General features: G+C 42.7%; 1 pseudogene across 14 annotated transcripts; it reads right to left on the bottom strand.

Moving 5' to 3' along the window:
* Positions 1–1149: 1149 nt before the first annotated feature.
* On the bottom strand, positions 1150–3948 carry LOC147607704 (leucine-rich repeat extensin-like protein 7 pseudogene; annotated as a pseudogene). Of its 14 annotated transcripts, none has more exons than XR_015264783.1 (3): positions 3732–3948; positions 3424–3527; positions 1150–3315 (listed from the first exon to the last, which is right to left on the bottom strand). The product of XR_015264783.1 is annotated as a leucine-rich repeat extensin-like protein 7 pseudogene, transcript variant X12 (transcript). The 14 variants fall into 14 exon arrangements; XR_015264782.1 differs by having other exon boundaries at positions 1150–3318; positions 3795–3948; XR_015264784.1 differs by having other exon boundaries at positions 3424–3530; positions 3732–3940.
* Between the last annotated feature and the right edge of the window lie 12635 nt (positions 3949–16583).

Below are 16583 nucleotides of genomic sequence, written 5' to 3'. Positions count from 1 at the left end.
TGACATCCATCCATCCTTATCCTTATGTGCTAATTGCCACCTTCTCAATCATTCCTAAGGGTTGCATTATTCTCCGATCTACCATTCTCACTCAAAATGGAGCTTCATTTATCTTCTTCAACTTTACCATTTTTCGAACAATCTTTTTCTGGACTCTCTTCTTCAGATGAGTAGTCACTCAATCTTCTGTTTATTCTGATTGTCTTGAGCCATTCTTTTGCTAGTAATCTTGGGCTTCTTAGGTGTCTTGGAATCGACCTTTCTTTAGCCCTTATTGCATGTTTTCAGAATAGCTTCTTCTTTCCTGTCTCGGGCTTTTGTTACGCTTTTCTTGGCTCGGGTTATTTGCCCTACATTGTGCTTTCTGTGATCATTCCTCCTACTATTCACTAGTTACTTCAACTTTTTGTTTTCCCAATTTTGAGCAATCTTCGTCTTTTCTAGGCTTGTGTCATTTTCGTCTCCTCTGACTTCTCCTCGCCTTAGAGCTCTTATGGCCTCTTATGGCTGCTCGCTCTTCTCTTTTTGCTGCACTTGATCCATTCCATCCAAGACTACTTTCTTGCTTCAGGTGTGTTCTACACACTATTCTATGCTATTCTAGCGGCCAAGTTCTATTATTATTTCATTGCCTCTTATTCTCTCTTGCTTGTGCTATCTTAAGAGCCCCTAATATGTAGCTTTACTATGAGAACTTTGAGTTGAATCGAGCTTGTCCTCTCCATGCAATGTTTTCTACAAGTCTTCTTTAGCAAAGGTGGATTACAATTGATAAAGCTTTGGATTCACTATGAGAGCTTTGAGTTGAATCGAGCTTGTCCTCTCCATGCAATGTTTTCTACAAGTCTTCTTTAGCAAAGGTGGATTACAATTGATAAAGCTTTGGATTCATACTCTTGGATCCCTTCAATTTGTGCAGGATCCAAAAAGACTGAAGCCAAAAGTAATGAGGACATTGACAAAAGATCTTGCATATGCTCCAAACTAATGAAGATGCTCATGAGTCATCATCTCCACCTCTAATTCAACACTTTAAATGCAGCCAACCCATCATGGTGATCCACCAAAACTCTCTAATGTACAAGGTGACTTTACCAATCCACATACACACTTTGCATCATGTAGCAACCCTTGACAGAACACAACACACAACAAAAAGATAAATATGAGAATTAAGAAAGAATGGAAAGCTGCACAAAGATTTGTCGTGCCGGGACATGGACAGATCATTCAAGGCAGCCAACATCCACCGTGCACTCAGCACTTATTCGATCTAAGGAATTAATGACAATAGCAGTATGAGGATAACAATATTTGATGCTTGCACACATATAGATCATCCATCTCTACATAAGCTACACTTAAAAGCCCCTTTCCAACTTGGTATTATCCTTCTTAATTTAGGCTGCCAATTGACAGCCTTCAAATGACTGCAAAATCATATGCTTCTCTTCAAATGCTGATCTCCAGTGTAGAAAAAGTAATATTGTATCTTACCTTCTGGCACCAACTGCGAGGGGCAGTCGAGGCGGGTTCCGGCTCGTTTAACTTAAAGAAACATGGGTGACGAGGCTGGAGGCGTGACAGAATCACTTGCTGTCTCAGCGACGACCGGAGGAGGTGGGCGATGGCGTCTCCGTCGGTTAGGACACGACGGAGGGGGAGGAGGAGGCGACGGAGGGGGGGGAGGCGGGGACGGTGGAGGGGGTGGCGGCGGCGGTGGAGACGGCGGGGGAGGGGAGGGAGGTGGGGGAGGAGGTGACGGAGAAGGCGGGGGCGGCGGCGGAGGGGAAGGTGGTGGCGGTGGTGGAGAGGGAGGGGGAGGAGACGGCGATGGAGGGGGCGGTGGCGGGATAACGGGAGGGTGCGATGGAGGTGGTGGGGGCGACGGGGGTAGTGGAGTGGGTGACGGCGACGGAGGTGGTGGTGGTGAAGGTGGTGGCGGAGATGGTGACGGAGGAGGCGGGGATGGCGGTGGAGGCGACGGAGGTGGTGGTGGGGACCTCAGACCACAAGCAATCTCCTGACAACTGGGCTGATGAGACAGCACTGCGGCACACTCTTTGAACGACCTTTGGCCGGACACGCCTGGAATGCAATTCTGACGGTCGGAAGACGACACGCCCTTCGACGGGAGAGCGAGGCAGTTGGCTGCTTCCTTGTTGAAGAAGTTGTTAGTATACGTGAAATTTTTCAAGTTGGGCAAGGCGCAGATCTCAGGTGGCACTTCACCGGAGAAAGCATTGTGCGACAAATCCAGCTGCTCCACATGGTCAAGCTGCGCGAGGGTTTCCGGTAGCGCGCCGGAGAGGCCATTGAAGCTGAGATCGAGGACGGTCAAACTGGCAAGCGCGCCGATGCTAGGATTAAGGCAGCCGGTAAGATTGTTGTTCAGCAAAATGAGCTCATTGAGATTGGCACTCATGCCGCCGATACCTGCCGGCACACAGCCGGAAATGTGCGTGTTAGCTATCACCAGGACAGAGACAGGCGAGCTGCCAAGAGTAGGCGGAATCGATGTCGAGAACCGGTTGTTGTTGATGAAGATGGCATCGAGATTCTTGGTAAATAGACCCGACGGGAGAGAGCCCTCGAATTCGTTGAAGCGGATATCCAGATACTTCAGCGACGGCAGGGATAGGACCACGTAGGGAAAAGGCCCCACGAATCTGTTGTTGCTGAGATCCAACTCGTAAAGAAGCTTGAGCTCACAGAAGCTAAGGGGCACCACGCCGCAGAAGCGGTTGGAATTGAGGTGAATGAGGGCCAGGTCGGTGAGGAGGCCCAGCTCTTCCGGTAGAAATCCGGCCAGATCGGCGTGGTTGAGGTCAATTCCAGCAACCGTTAGGTCACAGGGGTCGTCAAGAGCGTCGGCGCAGAAGATCCCGTGATAGGAGCAGACATCTGGGCCTACCCAGTTTGCCGTTACATTGGAAGGGTCGGAGAAAATGACCCGCTTCCACGCTTGCAGGGCTATGTACGCATCGCGGAGGCGATCGTTGTCGAACTCGAAGACGTCGGCCTCCGCCTCCGCCATCGCCCGTCGGCGTCGTCCGACGGAGGAATAGAACTCGGTCACATGCAAACGCTGCTGCTCTTCAAGCCGTCGTGCATCGAGCTCAGTGAGGTGCCTGCCGGAACTGCCGTCGACGACGGCAAGCAGCAGGAGAGCAAACCCCACGGCAAGGGGCAATGCAGTAGATAGGGCCATTGGGGGGGTCCTGCGCGGCCAACTTCGCTTCATGCCTTCTTCTGCCATCTCTCCATCACCCTCCTTGCTGTTCGCCAGGTTAGCGTTCTTGCAAATGTAAAACCCTACTGAGACAAGCAAACCAGCAAAACAAGGTAGATCAAAAACCAATAGGAGAGGCTTCAATGCAGTATAAAGGAGGCATTGGGCAAGAGTGCAACAAGCCACATTACCCTTATAGATCTCAATATCCAACAAGACAACAACCTCACCCTGCTCTGGTAGCAGCTTTCTGACCCCTTCTGAGCCAACCTATCTCTACAATGCCTGGCTTGTCCTGCTAAAAAAAGGCAAACGTGTGTAAGTACTATAGCGAGAGAGAGAGAGAGAGAGAGCGCGAAAGCAAAGCAAAACCTGTTGTTTTCCCTGCCCCCTATCACACCTTCAAGATCCACTAGCTCTCTGCTACCACTGAAACCCCTCACTTTGCCACCCAGATTATATACACACACAAGAAAGCATCCAAATGAGGTCCCCCCACCCGCTTTTCTTAAGGTCAACACGCTTGGGTGCCAGCTTGATTTGTGAGCTGGGAAGAATGGACCTTTGCCAATCGCAGTTTATACGAGCGGGGCAATGTGTGCGCATCGTCGCAAGCTTGCGTGTGAAAGAGTGGCATTTATCTTATTTTGGTTCGCACTACCTGAGGTTCCTCGTCTATATATATATTCTACTATCAGTGTGTTTACGTTGCGCCAGAACTGGTCTGGGCGGGGGTCCCTTTTGTGCATCGATTAAGCCTGTCGCCGTCTTCTTCTTGCAATGCTGCATGATATGATGCCACCGCTTACCTAGCCCCTCTTCACGCTGTATGATGTGAGGTGCCGCCACTTACCTAGCTGGTATTTTGTTTTTGCCCTAGAGGCTAGCACCTCCACATTTATCGCCACCCCGGTAGATCGGCGCCAGAAATCTCTACATGTGGCGGTCAGTGCCAATTCCCGTGCCTCTTGTTTTAACCCCACAAATCGGACAGTTGCTGCTGTCCTGAGAACACCTGCCATCATGTGATCCATGGAATAACTTTTTCTAACCGACGAAAATCTCCCAGCAGAAATGAAAGACGATGAGGAGAAACTTGTGTGTGCGAGACAGGCCTTCTCACACTTTACCGTTGGGTAGCCGTCCATAATAATTGTGCCCCACCATCGTTTTATTAAATTTATTCACCGATCCTTTTATTAAATTTATTCACCATTTCCCCGTACCACCAATGCACATGCCCTCACTCGTTCCCATGCTCTTGACCTTAGCTAAGCAAGAAAAATTTGCAAAAAGCACGGTGAAGGAATATGCATGCTCTTCACAAGTAGGGGATGTTCTTTTTGTAACATGTTCATTCCTAATATGGCTATGTTTACTAAAACTCTCTACAAAGAACACATTTCACTTGAGTTTTATAGGGTAGATCTTCAAAGGGTTGCAATCCAAACTGTATCATTGTGTGGTGGGCAAAATTCATATTCCACTTCATGGAGCTATGTTTGAGTGGAATTGTGCCTAGTCCCTACCCGCCCCGTCGAAGACAGGTGACTTTATTAAATTTATTCACCCATTCCCATACTGCCAATGCACATGCCCTCGCTCATTTCCATGCTCTGGACCTTAGCTAAGCAAGAACATTTTACAAAGAGTAAAGTGAATGAATATGTAGGTTGTTGGAAATGCATGCATTTTTCCCACCAATGGGCTTAAATCATGGCCTCCCATTAGGCCAGTCCTTTATATTTTTGCACATTTCCCCACACTCCTCAGGCCACTATCACACCTGCTACCGCCACCAGTGGCCCATGCATGAACAACTCCATTGTTCATCCATATGTTAAACTTTCTCTATGTTAGGTCTAGTTCATGCGAAGTTCTGGCAATAAGGTAGTTTTTGACTTAGCTCACAACGTAATCGGTTTTTGGTTATTAACCCCAAAGAGTAGAATTTTAGTTATCAACACCTGGCTTACTATACATATGGATTAAAGGGAAGGACACTCGTTCATTTCAGTGCATTTGCAATGTGGTGTCAAGTCAGGCAACATTTGCAATGTGCACGCCCAAAAATCAGAGAGAGAGAGAGAGAGAGAGAGAGAGAGAGAGAGAGTAGCCTCATCTTTTCTTTTAGCTAGTTGAAAATTCAAAATGGACAATTGAGAGCTTCTCTAAAAGAAATTGAGTCAATTGAAAAAAATACAATAAGAGTGTATATTCATGAAAAATTAAGATGAAGTGTGTAGTTTCTCGAACACTAAAAAAATGTGATGCAGCGCTATGAAGTCGATGACTAAATGGACACTCCAAACCATTGCGTAGCTTGTTTGGCTAGCATGGTGGCCAAATCGTGCAAAGCATTTGCAAAGCTTTATCATTATCAAACAATGTTCAATTTGTATCATACACTACAAGCACTAGAAAGCTATCACATTCTCGTGCGCCATGCCACAACACCAACTCGAATTGGAAGGACAAAGCTCAATTAAGCACACTAGCAAGCGGGTGGTAGTGGTATTAAGTGCACGGGCAATTTTTTGGCTTTGCTCAATGAGCTCACAAGGTAAGTTGAATGCCTTAAAACCCCATTTGTTCATATAGCACTTCCTAGATAGACACTTACACTCGTCCAATGCTTTTTAACGCCTCTAATCTTGAAATAAATGTGTGAGCTAACTATCCCATGACTCAAATGGTTGGCAAGGCAATCAAGAGACCGTCCTAGGATTAGGCGATATAATCAAAATGGCCAACCTCGTTGAGAGCTTGAAGATGAAGAATTCTTACCTCACGTAAACGCTCTCTTATGGGTTCAATTTGTAAATTTTGGAGCCTTACCTTCACATTTACATTGGTGGGTTAAGAATCTCTTGTCCATTTTCACCTTTGGCTTGTACTTTCGGGTAGTGGTAGTAGTAGGTAGTCAAGTAAGCTAAAAGGTAAATTCTCCCTCTTCAATCTACCCTTTAAAATGCGAATGAGCCTGGAGTCCTGGACCTCAAATCCCAATTTCCAAAGCCAACCAATTCAATATTTTTAAAAAATATATATTTTCTTGTTAGTTTTTCCCCCTTGCAACGAGAACCACAAGGTGCAGAATCCAGACCTATTAATCTCCCAAATTCTGCGGCATAAAACTAGAACTTCGTGCCTCCCACTTTTGTGCAGGGGGTGAAAACGTGCCTGCTACTTTTTTCGCAGGTGTGAAATTTTCCGCATTGGGCAAATTCAGCATGCAGTAAATACAATGAATGCAATAAATTCCAAAATATATATATGATCTGCTTGGTAGAGATCGGTTTTTGTCATTTTCCTCCATCAATTATCCAAGCCAATTATTATGGTCCACCACAAATAGCTTACCAAGATACGGTTATGCTTCATCATGAAGGTCCCCCCTCCCCTCCCCTCCCCTTCCCTTATGAACGTGAGGACATGAAGGGGATCACACGTGTCTAACAGTGAACACTACACTTCGCCAGCACTTAGTGGAGGTCGTAATGCATTCCTAGGAGTGACTTATCACAACCGTGTGTGGTGTGTGTGTGTAGTTTTTATAGGTTACCACCATAGACATTTTCTCTTAAGTCTCCACTCCAATAAGTAAACTTGAACTTGAAAAAAAAAGCCATACAATTTGTCAAATTTACACTATATTACTTTTGACTAAACTCTCTTTTGAGTTCTCATTATTCAACGGTTTTGAAATTTTTATCGACTCTAGAATAACTTCTAGAACACTTGTTTGAGATGGTGTGGTATGGTGCAGTGAGAAATGGGGGAAAGTGTGATGTGTATGAGAAGAAAATTACTAAGTGTAGTGTATTTTGCACTTTTGAAATACCTACAAATGAATAACTGAAAGTTTCACAATTCTTAGATTTGTCAGCATGGTAGTAGTTCAATGGATAGAGTGATTGTGTTATTATCCAAGGTTGTGGATTCAATTTGCACTAGCTATGATGGAAACGTCTTTGTAACTTGCTAAATGATAGGTGTGTTTTGTAACTTGTAACCAACATATCCGAGTTGTAATAAAAATAGTAGATTAGTCACCAAACTTTATTGAAAAAAATTATTTGATTTGGGGACGGCTGGCTTATAAACACCTTCAAATTATTCAAACTTAGGGAGGAGTTCCTCCAAAAGTCTCTTAGAAAAATACACACAAAATTTTCAAATTTTGGAAAAGGGAGAATTTAGTTTAGAGCTCTTTTTGCAACCAAAAAAAAAGTCGCTTAGAATTTCAAGGATCCCCAAAAGATGGCGCCAAATTTGAGAAGAGTGTTGTGGATCACGTCCACCTCCACGATGTAGCAATGCCCTTCATTTCATGCGCGGCACCGGCGATCGTGCAAGAAAGCGTTCATTTCATGCGGCGATCGTGCAAGAAAGCGCTCGTTTTCAACGCTGCGTGGTTGTGCATACACACTCTCTTCTCTCTCTCCATACATACCCCCCCAACACACACACACACACACACACACACCCTCTCTCTCTCTCTCTCTCTCTCTCACTCTCCATAGGGATTCGCAGTATATTTTCACTCCCATCCTTTTGATGCGTTCTTTTAGTTTAACGAATGTAAATCGGTCCCACACGCTCACAAACACGAAGCTAAGCCGTTGTATGTAGTAAGCCTTGGTGAAATTATGAACATTATTATTCTCGTGTTAACGGTGACATGTTGAAGCAGCTTTCATCCCCTTTTTTTAACCTTAATATAACACAAAATGCATGAGCACAATCCATGTGTTCCTAAATAAATGCTAACGTAAAAGAAGGTAGCTTTTGCAATTTACATCCGAGAGAAACCCCTTTGGCATTCACAATTGCTCTTTATTGAAACTAGAACCATAAAGAAAGTGGCAAATGGTTAGTCCACGCCTCATTGATATTTAAGCTTGAAAAACTACACCTATGACAAGTGATAGGAGGTTCCTCATCTCCTAAAGGCATGACTTTCATCATGCAGAGAACACACAATATACTTAACTCACAATGTACTTAACTGGTGGGTCTCTACACACCTCCATATGTAAACTCAAAGCTTGGAATATATTCTCTTAAAAAATAGTAGCACTAAATTATGATTCTTGTTTGATGATTGATTGATTGAGAGAGAGAGAGAGAGAGAGAGAGAGAGAGAGAGAGAGAGAGATTAGGTAAGAAATAGATACATAGATTAGGTGAGAAATTGTTGCATTAGACTTTTGCCTGGTATGAGTCGTGCCAAAAACTTAGCACTAGTACAATAATGACTTTGTAATACACACTAATGAGTAGAATGTGAAAGAAAGAACCTAAAGAAATGCATGTAGGGAATTCAATAATCCATGTTCTTGAAAAGACATGATTATACTTGATTTTATATGATTAGTTGAGTCAATTGATGGCACATATGAAGCAAAGGGATATGACATTACAAGAACAATTCATGCTTCCTATAAGCATCTCAAAGTACTCATTTGAAAGAATGAGGCAACAACATCTTGTATGCATAATATTATTACAGTTTTATAGTCACACTACAAGAGAAAGGGGTGAAGGACCACCCAGAAGTAAAAATCTAATTGATGGTTGTATTATAAATCTTCCTTCTAATATAATACATCATTTTTTTCACTTTATGTAGGAGAGGAGGGGGCCTCATTACAAGTGTATATAGCTTTTAGAACATTTAGCCCCAAACACTGTCATCAAATTATCCATAAGCGCATACACAATGTCTAACTTCTCCACAATATAGGCTCCATGGTGGTGTTGTGGTTGCGCCAAACTCCCAACTAGTGTGGTGAATTCCACATCAGTAAGCTTGACTCCCAAGTCAATGAGGTTGAAGAATTTTTGTAGCACATATCAAACAACGCTTCCTTCACGTGTTCCTGGTTTTCATCAAATTGGACGTTATTGGCTAAAGAACTCTCCAAATCCGAAATGGTGAGCGACATATAGCCCATCCACCCCACATCCAAATTTCGGGCCATTTCGAGTAGTGAGAAGTTAATTCAGTGGTTGCGGAATCATGTTATGGTCCAATAGTAGCAGCTCATAAATTGCCCACAATCCACGCCTAAAAGCCCAAGATGCCATGTTACCATCTCATAGATGTCTACCCTGATTTCCTCTCATAGCTCAATTGACATCCTAAGAGACTTGTCCTCAACACATGACACAAAGACTGCACAGCAGGGTCAATCGGATATGTATAATGGGATTACATTCAACAGAAGAAGATGTAAGTCCTTGCAAGCAACAAACGAATTACTAAAAAAACATGCACTTTGTCCACTATATATTGCACATTCGACTAACCAATAAGACAAACTGGAGCGCCTTGATATTACATGGGTAAAGGTAATTCCATCTCTTTTCCTCTTTGATTTCGGAGCAACACCTTTGGATAGCTATGAGAGCTACATGCAAATAGGGAAGCCACTGTCTTAGATTGAGACATCCTTCTAAGTGTAGCTCATAATCTGGGATAGATTGTCAGACATGATTATCTGCAGCAACTTACTAAATAGTGCTTGCAAATGCTTTTGCACTTATATCAAACTTGCAATCTCTAATAAAGCGATACTGTACACCTATTATATACTACAACTATATGTGGAACAATCATACAAACATATATCCACCAGTAACCTGCAAATATCAGATTCTCTATACATACTATTTTGCAATCAAATTCCTACCACAACTTTGCTCCAAACCAAAATTTGGGCATACAAAGTCAAAATCGACACTTTCACAAAGTGTCGATAGGCACTGTGAAAAACTTTTAGAGATAAAATGGTGCCCGAATCGCGTCGATACATGTATAATATCAGTTAACTGATATTGTGTGCAGTTAACATAGTTAACTACACACAATAACCCTAGTTGAGCTAGAAGTACCAATCCAGTTAGGATAGGGAAACCGTAAGAGTTGAGAGCCACAAGTATAGGGCCTCAATAGCTCCTGGAGCACCGATATATAGATACCCATTGATGCATCTGGGCCTTGTACCCCATGAACAACCAAGAGAAACATCTTTTAGTGTTTCAGCTTATGGATATGTGGGACCATCATATATTCAAGTACTTCCTTCCCAAAATGGAACCAAGACATATGATTGCAATAGAACAATCCTATACTCAAGTACCTCTGCTACACAACTGGCTCCTGAGCTGATAGAATCCAGGTTCAAAACTCACACGACCCTAGATACAATTTCAGCATTATCATACTTCCCAGGGAGTGAGGGAGGAAATGGAGTATGGTCATTCTAGGATAAGACCTTCTCTCATAGCCAAACTGTTTTTGAAGTTCGACAAAGTGACCACCTAGCTGCTTTCAAAGCAAGTCTATATTGCAGAAAGGGTAAACTAATCCTCGAATAAAGATAGACGTCTTTGGCTTAACCTTAGAGAATAACACTTTGACCTGGTTTTAATTGTTAGAAGGTTTCCAAAAAGAAACCATGGAAGACTTAGAGCCAGTGTTTACAATAAGATTCTCTAAGACGGGTGTCAATCATAGCTCAGTAACTCAACTCTATCAATTTAAGAAGCTTGAACATGAAATAGTGAGATTGCATTAATTGTTTAAAGAACATGAACATTAGAGAGGAGAAACGGAGTCAAACCAAGCTGATTTTGCTATTGTTTTAGAAGGATTGAGGAGCAATCCTTCTAAAGCAATGACATGATGTGATGTATACCAAAAGGCATGGAAATTGCTAGTGGAACATTACTTGGATGCCATAGACTTTAATCATAACTTCAATGGCATCCCATCTATAGATAAAAGCCAAAGCACCCAAGAATGCCAAAGATATAGCGAACATTGATTAAAGGACTCAAAGCCACTCCGAGGGAGTTGGTCCATTACCATTCAGCTCCTAGATGTGAAATGGTGTGGTGCACTATTTGTAAAAGCAACCACATAGTTCTTGAATGTCCACTCCTAAGAGCTAGAGCAAATTAGTGATGTAGATATTATAGATATGAAAATCATGAATCAACCAACTACTACCACACTTAGTGAATGATACAAATGACTAGTTTACAAGCATTGATGGCACCCTTGCAACCATTAGCTTTGCCAATGCCACCTCCTAGTGCAGAAGCAGCTTATTTAAGTAGGAATCCAATCATCATTAGGAATCCTTATAGGGACATGAAGATTGTATTTGGACCCCCCCCACACACACACATGTATATATATCTCTGTATTTAGACCATATAGATATATAAACATCCACACACACATACATGTATATGTATATGTATATGTGTATTTAGACTACACACACACACACTTTACACACACATATTAATATGCACATACATATACATGTATATATATATGTGCATTTGGATCATATATATATATATATATATATGTATATATATATATATGTATATATATATATATATATATATACATATATACATATTGTTAACCACACTGGTTAACATCATTTTTCAAGCATGGTTACACTTCTTGTAATCCATTGTTATGTAACCGTGCTAAGCGCTTAATGAAAAAGATATATGGGGGATGACCGAGATTACAACTTGTGTAATGCCAGTCACACATGAATGAGCCTAGATGTACATAGAGCTAGGAAGTTATTTTTGGGCCTCCCAATTGTAAATGGACAGCCGGCCATTGTAAAAAGTGCATGCTGGTTGTTTGAATAGAGAAAGCAACATGTGAGCGCGCTGCCAGTGAATCATGCATGCTGATGTTGTGATGCATGCTGCCTCTCTCTCTCTCTCTCTCTCTCTCTCTCTCTCTCTCTCTCTCTCTCTCTCTCTCTCTCTCGTGCACGCTGATGTTGTGATGCATGCTGCTCTCTCTCTCTCTCTCTCTCTCTCGTGCACGCTTCCGATGAATCATGCATGCTCTCATGTGATGCTTCTGGTGAATAATGCATGCTTTGTTTTTGTAGGTTATTTGAACAGAGAAAGCAACATGTGAGGAGCCCCAGACTTACCTCAGAGAACGCGACGTGGTTTACAGAGAGCAAACAACCTACAAAAAAACATAAGAGACAGTAAGTGAGAACAAGAGAGAGAGAGAGAGAGAGAGAGAGAGAGAGAGAGAGAGAGAGAGAGAGAGAGAAGATTAGCAACAATAATGGAGTAGACTGAGGAGGGGAGGGGAGGGACAACTGAATGCAGTTGATTGAGGAGAGGGCAACCAAAGGCGAGGGCAAACGAAAGCAGATCGAGGAGGGGAGGCCGTAAGGAGGGCGTCTGTAGATGAAGATGAAGGAGCACCTCTCGAATTAAAGGAGGCAGCTCTACATTCCTTGCAACCTATGACATTGAAGGGAGGCGGCTTTGTATGGAGAGGTGGTGGACCTGCAACCTACGAGAGATAGAAACCTTTGCATGGAGGCGGCACGGTACAGTGTGGCCTCAAAAGATTTGGACACGTGGCGGGGTCTATAAGCCGTGTAATATATTAGTAGATGACATGTGAAATGAAAGAGAAGGGTGGAGGCCCAATGTTTGTTTTGGGAGTGAATCAATGAGGTGATGGATAACCATGGTTTGCAAAAGGGAATATTTCTTTGGTTTCATGGTAGACAAGACACAGGAGGCTAACTAGAATCTAGTTCCGACATGTGTTTAATGTTGGCAAAAAAATGTCCTAATAGATAGGGAGAGGCCTTGCCTATTTCATTGGGAGAAAAGTATGGCTTCCCACACAACAAATTATGTGTGTGCCACATCTCAAGGTGAGCACAAAGCAATGTGCGAGAAGTAGCACATGGCTCCTACTAGTAAAGCTACATCAGTGGAGGCTCGATTAATGCGTCAATGGTCATGTCATACATAGGAACATTCCAGCAATGGACTCTTGGTTGAGCTAGTGAGAGGTGCACAGAGCGCATTGTGGTAATGTCATGACGATAGTAGAGAGAAGTAATGATGGTCCAAATACCCCAAGAACAAACCTAGCAGAGAGCAAACATGGGAAGGGTATAGATGCAAGATTTCTCTTTATGATACATGCACTACAGATATGGCAAATGCAATTTTGCAAAGCAATGAGGCCATCTCTTACTCTTCTCAAGGAAAACACATAGGGAGAGTACCAAGCTTGGAGAAACTAAAAGAACAGATGCCTGCAAACCTAGCCCAAGTGGTCCCTCCACAATGAGGCCATCTCTTACTCTCGAGGCAAGCACATAGGGACATGACCAAGCTTGGAGAAACTAAAGGAATGGACGTCTGCAAGCCCAACCCAAGTGGTCCTTGAATAGTCAATCATGCAACTGAAGGAACACCCATGTACAAGGTGCCTACCCCCCTAACCGATGCCCTCTGATCGTGTGGTGACAAAGAAACTACACATCATAAGAGGTCAACCACTATGGTCATTGATATTGATGATGAGGCAACGTATCATCTAGAGTATAATGCACATGTATGAGATCCCAAATATGTAGGGGGGCCATGAAAGATCACTTTTAAGGAGGATGACGTAACCACTCCTCCTCCTCAAAGAATAGTGGAAGCCAAAGCGTTATGTGGCAAGGTGAATGAAGCAATGTGGGAACCCAAAGGACATGCATTGGCAACAAGGTCACATGTAGTGGAACTCCTCGTGGTGGTAAGAGGTGTGGGTAACACATAGCCGGACCTACAAAAGGTGTGCCTACACCATCATTTAAAAGGTCTCGCATATCCTAATGGCGTCATCATATAGTGGACATGGTTTTGCCCAGATAACATAGACTCAAAGCCCAATCCGCCACCCAGATATGGACCATTGTTGCTATGGGAACTAATCTCATAGACAAGGAGGTGTATTCATTATGGGAAGGTGGATACTAGGTGGAGAGAAAGAATGCACAAAGTGCCATGCCCACCCCTCCTACTAGTGATGGGGTGCTATAAGCTCCTTTGTAACAAGAAGTCAGAAAGAACCACAATTTGGGTCCACTATGGGCACGAAGGTGTTGGAATATACAAGTGAATAGGGTGTGTGTGGGAACAAGCTCTTGGATAGAGGCTGTAAAAGAGAAGATGTAATTGTGAAAGAACCTGTGAAAAGGTGAGAAGAATCTACTGGGAGAGAATAAAGGGTAGCATGAGAGAATTTAGGAGTGTGGAGTTATTCTGGGAGATATTCAGGGAAAAGAGAACAGGTGGAGAGAATCAGGCAAGAGGTGGAGATATTCTGGGAGTGAATCATGGAGAAATCAATGGGATTTGATGCTTGATGTAAACTCTATAAATTGAGGCATAGCCCTAATGAGAATTTGCTGGTTTTTGAGTACCTACATTAATCTATTTGTTAATTATTCACTAATTACGTCTTAATCATTTGCTAATCATTTTATTAATGATGTTGATTCTAGCGTTTGATCCACCATAGCTCATCATTATGCTCAAATTTTAACATGGTATCAGAGCCATGCCTAGAATCAATTAGGTTTATGAGCCCATTAGTTAATTAATTAGGATTAGTAGATAATTAGCAAAAAAATCAAATTTTTAGTGAGTTTTTCACTTTCCCCTTCACCCCCAGCCAGTGGAGGATCTCTAGCAACTTGCACACATAAAATTAGGGCACAAGCTTCTAACACAAGCTAGCCAACATCCTTGGCTACAAGCTCAGCAAGACGACGTAGCAAACCGCCAATGGAGGAAGCAGAAATCAACGATTTGGCCGGCACGTTTTTTCTGAAGGGAATTGAAGATTTCTCCTTGCTCAAATCAAATGCTTCTAATTCCTCTTAGCCCAAGGTGTAATCAAGCATGCTCTACAAGCTGGTGAAGACAGAATTGAGTTTCATCAAGTCTACAGTGAGATCCAAGCTCTTCATCAAATCTGCAGGTGACTTTGGTAAAACAAAGATTAAGCTTTCAATATTTGGTCAAATCTTGTGTTTCTTGGCTTAATCCTCTACTAGACTCATTGCTATTGATGGCTTTGAAAGCATTTGAACTCATTTGAAGTGGAAGGCACCAGATCTGGGCTCCTCGCATACTCTGTTTTTTACACACAAAACAGAGCATTAATTTGCTAATCAATGATTAACCAATGCTAATCACTATATTTTGGTGCAATTGAGGGTTCAAATTAACCATTAGGTATCTGATACAGATCCCTTTAGCTTCAGATTGCAAATCGGAGTTGGTTTGATACTCCAACCATCCCGTACAAATTGGTTACCCTTGATTTAGTGTAATTTTTGGTGATTTTATGCTGATAAAATTGTTGTAATCATCTATTAAACACCAGATTGAGTTGTAAAAGGGTAGACACTGTCCTTGAATCTTGAAATTGGATCAAGAGGTAAGACCCCCTTCACATCACCATGAGTTCAGCATAGGAAATAGCCAAATTTAATGGGAAACAGTTTTATACATGGCAGACAAAAACCATGTATTTGCTGATGAGGAAAAATCTGTGGGGATTAGTTGAAGGGAGAGATGAATGCCCAGAGAGAGGGAAAAATGAGTGGAAGAGCAGGAATGAGAAAGCATTGGGACTTATTGCACTCAGTTTAAATGATGAAATATTCATCATATCACAGGGATACAGTGGGCAAAAGATACATGGGATGAACTCAATAAATTATTTGGTACACAAGTAAAAATTCAAAGATAAATCTGTTAATGCAATTCTACAAATTGGACATGAAGGAAAGTGAACCTTTAATCACACACTTGAACAAATATAAAAGCATTAATAAGCAACAGCTGGCAGCTATTGGCAAAAAGGTAGAAGATGATGAAGCATTAGCTGTACTTCTAAAGAGTGTGGACAAAGGAGATTATGAAAACATTGTAGCAACACTAAATAATGTACCTGAAGTGAAGATACACGAGATAGAAGCAGCTCTACTAGAGAAAGAGAGCAGAGGCAAAGAGAAGAAAGGGCTCGACTCAACAGCAGGAGAAGAAAAAGCATTCTTCATCCGAGGAGGATTCTCTCGAGGATGAGGACGAGGAAGAGGCAGAGTAGGAGGGAGAACCTTCACTTGCCACAAATGTGGAAAGCCAGGACACATGGTGAGAGACTGCTATACAGCAAACCCAGTGAAGAAGGAACGACATCGGCAAACTTCATGGAGGCTCCAAAGGAAGTGGAGTCGGATCATCTTTTCTGAGAGAGAGAGAGAGAGAGAGAGAGAGAGACCCCACAACCCAATGTAACTTGCCCCAATAAAGTAAAACCACCTCTGAGCCACCGATGATGTAGGCCACGTGGTAGATGTATGTGTGAGCACTTTAGTCAAGGTCGCGGGCACTTATAGTAGCCTTGGATACATAGAGAGAGAGAGAGTGTGTCAAGGACTATGGAGTTTAGGGACTTGAGGCACTGGTCGCGGGCTAT

Source organism: Cibotium barometz, chromosome 55 (genome assembly GCF_041138505.1).
Source record: "Cibotium barometz isolate CiBa-2024 chromosome 55, ASM4113850v1, whole genome shotgun sequence".
Lineage (NCBI taxonomy): Eukaryota > Viridiplantae > Streptophyta > Polypodiopsida > Cyatheales > Cibotiaceae > Cibotium > Cibotium barometz.
Note: the sequence above shows the minus strand (reverse complement) of the source record. Positions and strands in the feature narration are given on the sequence as shown.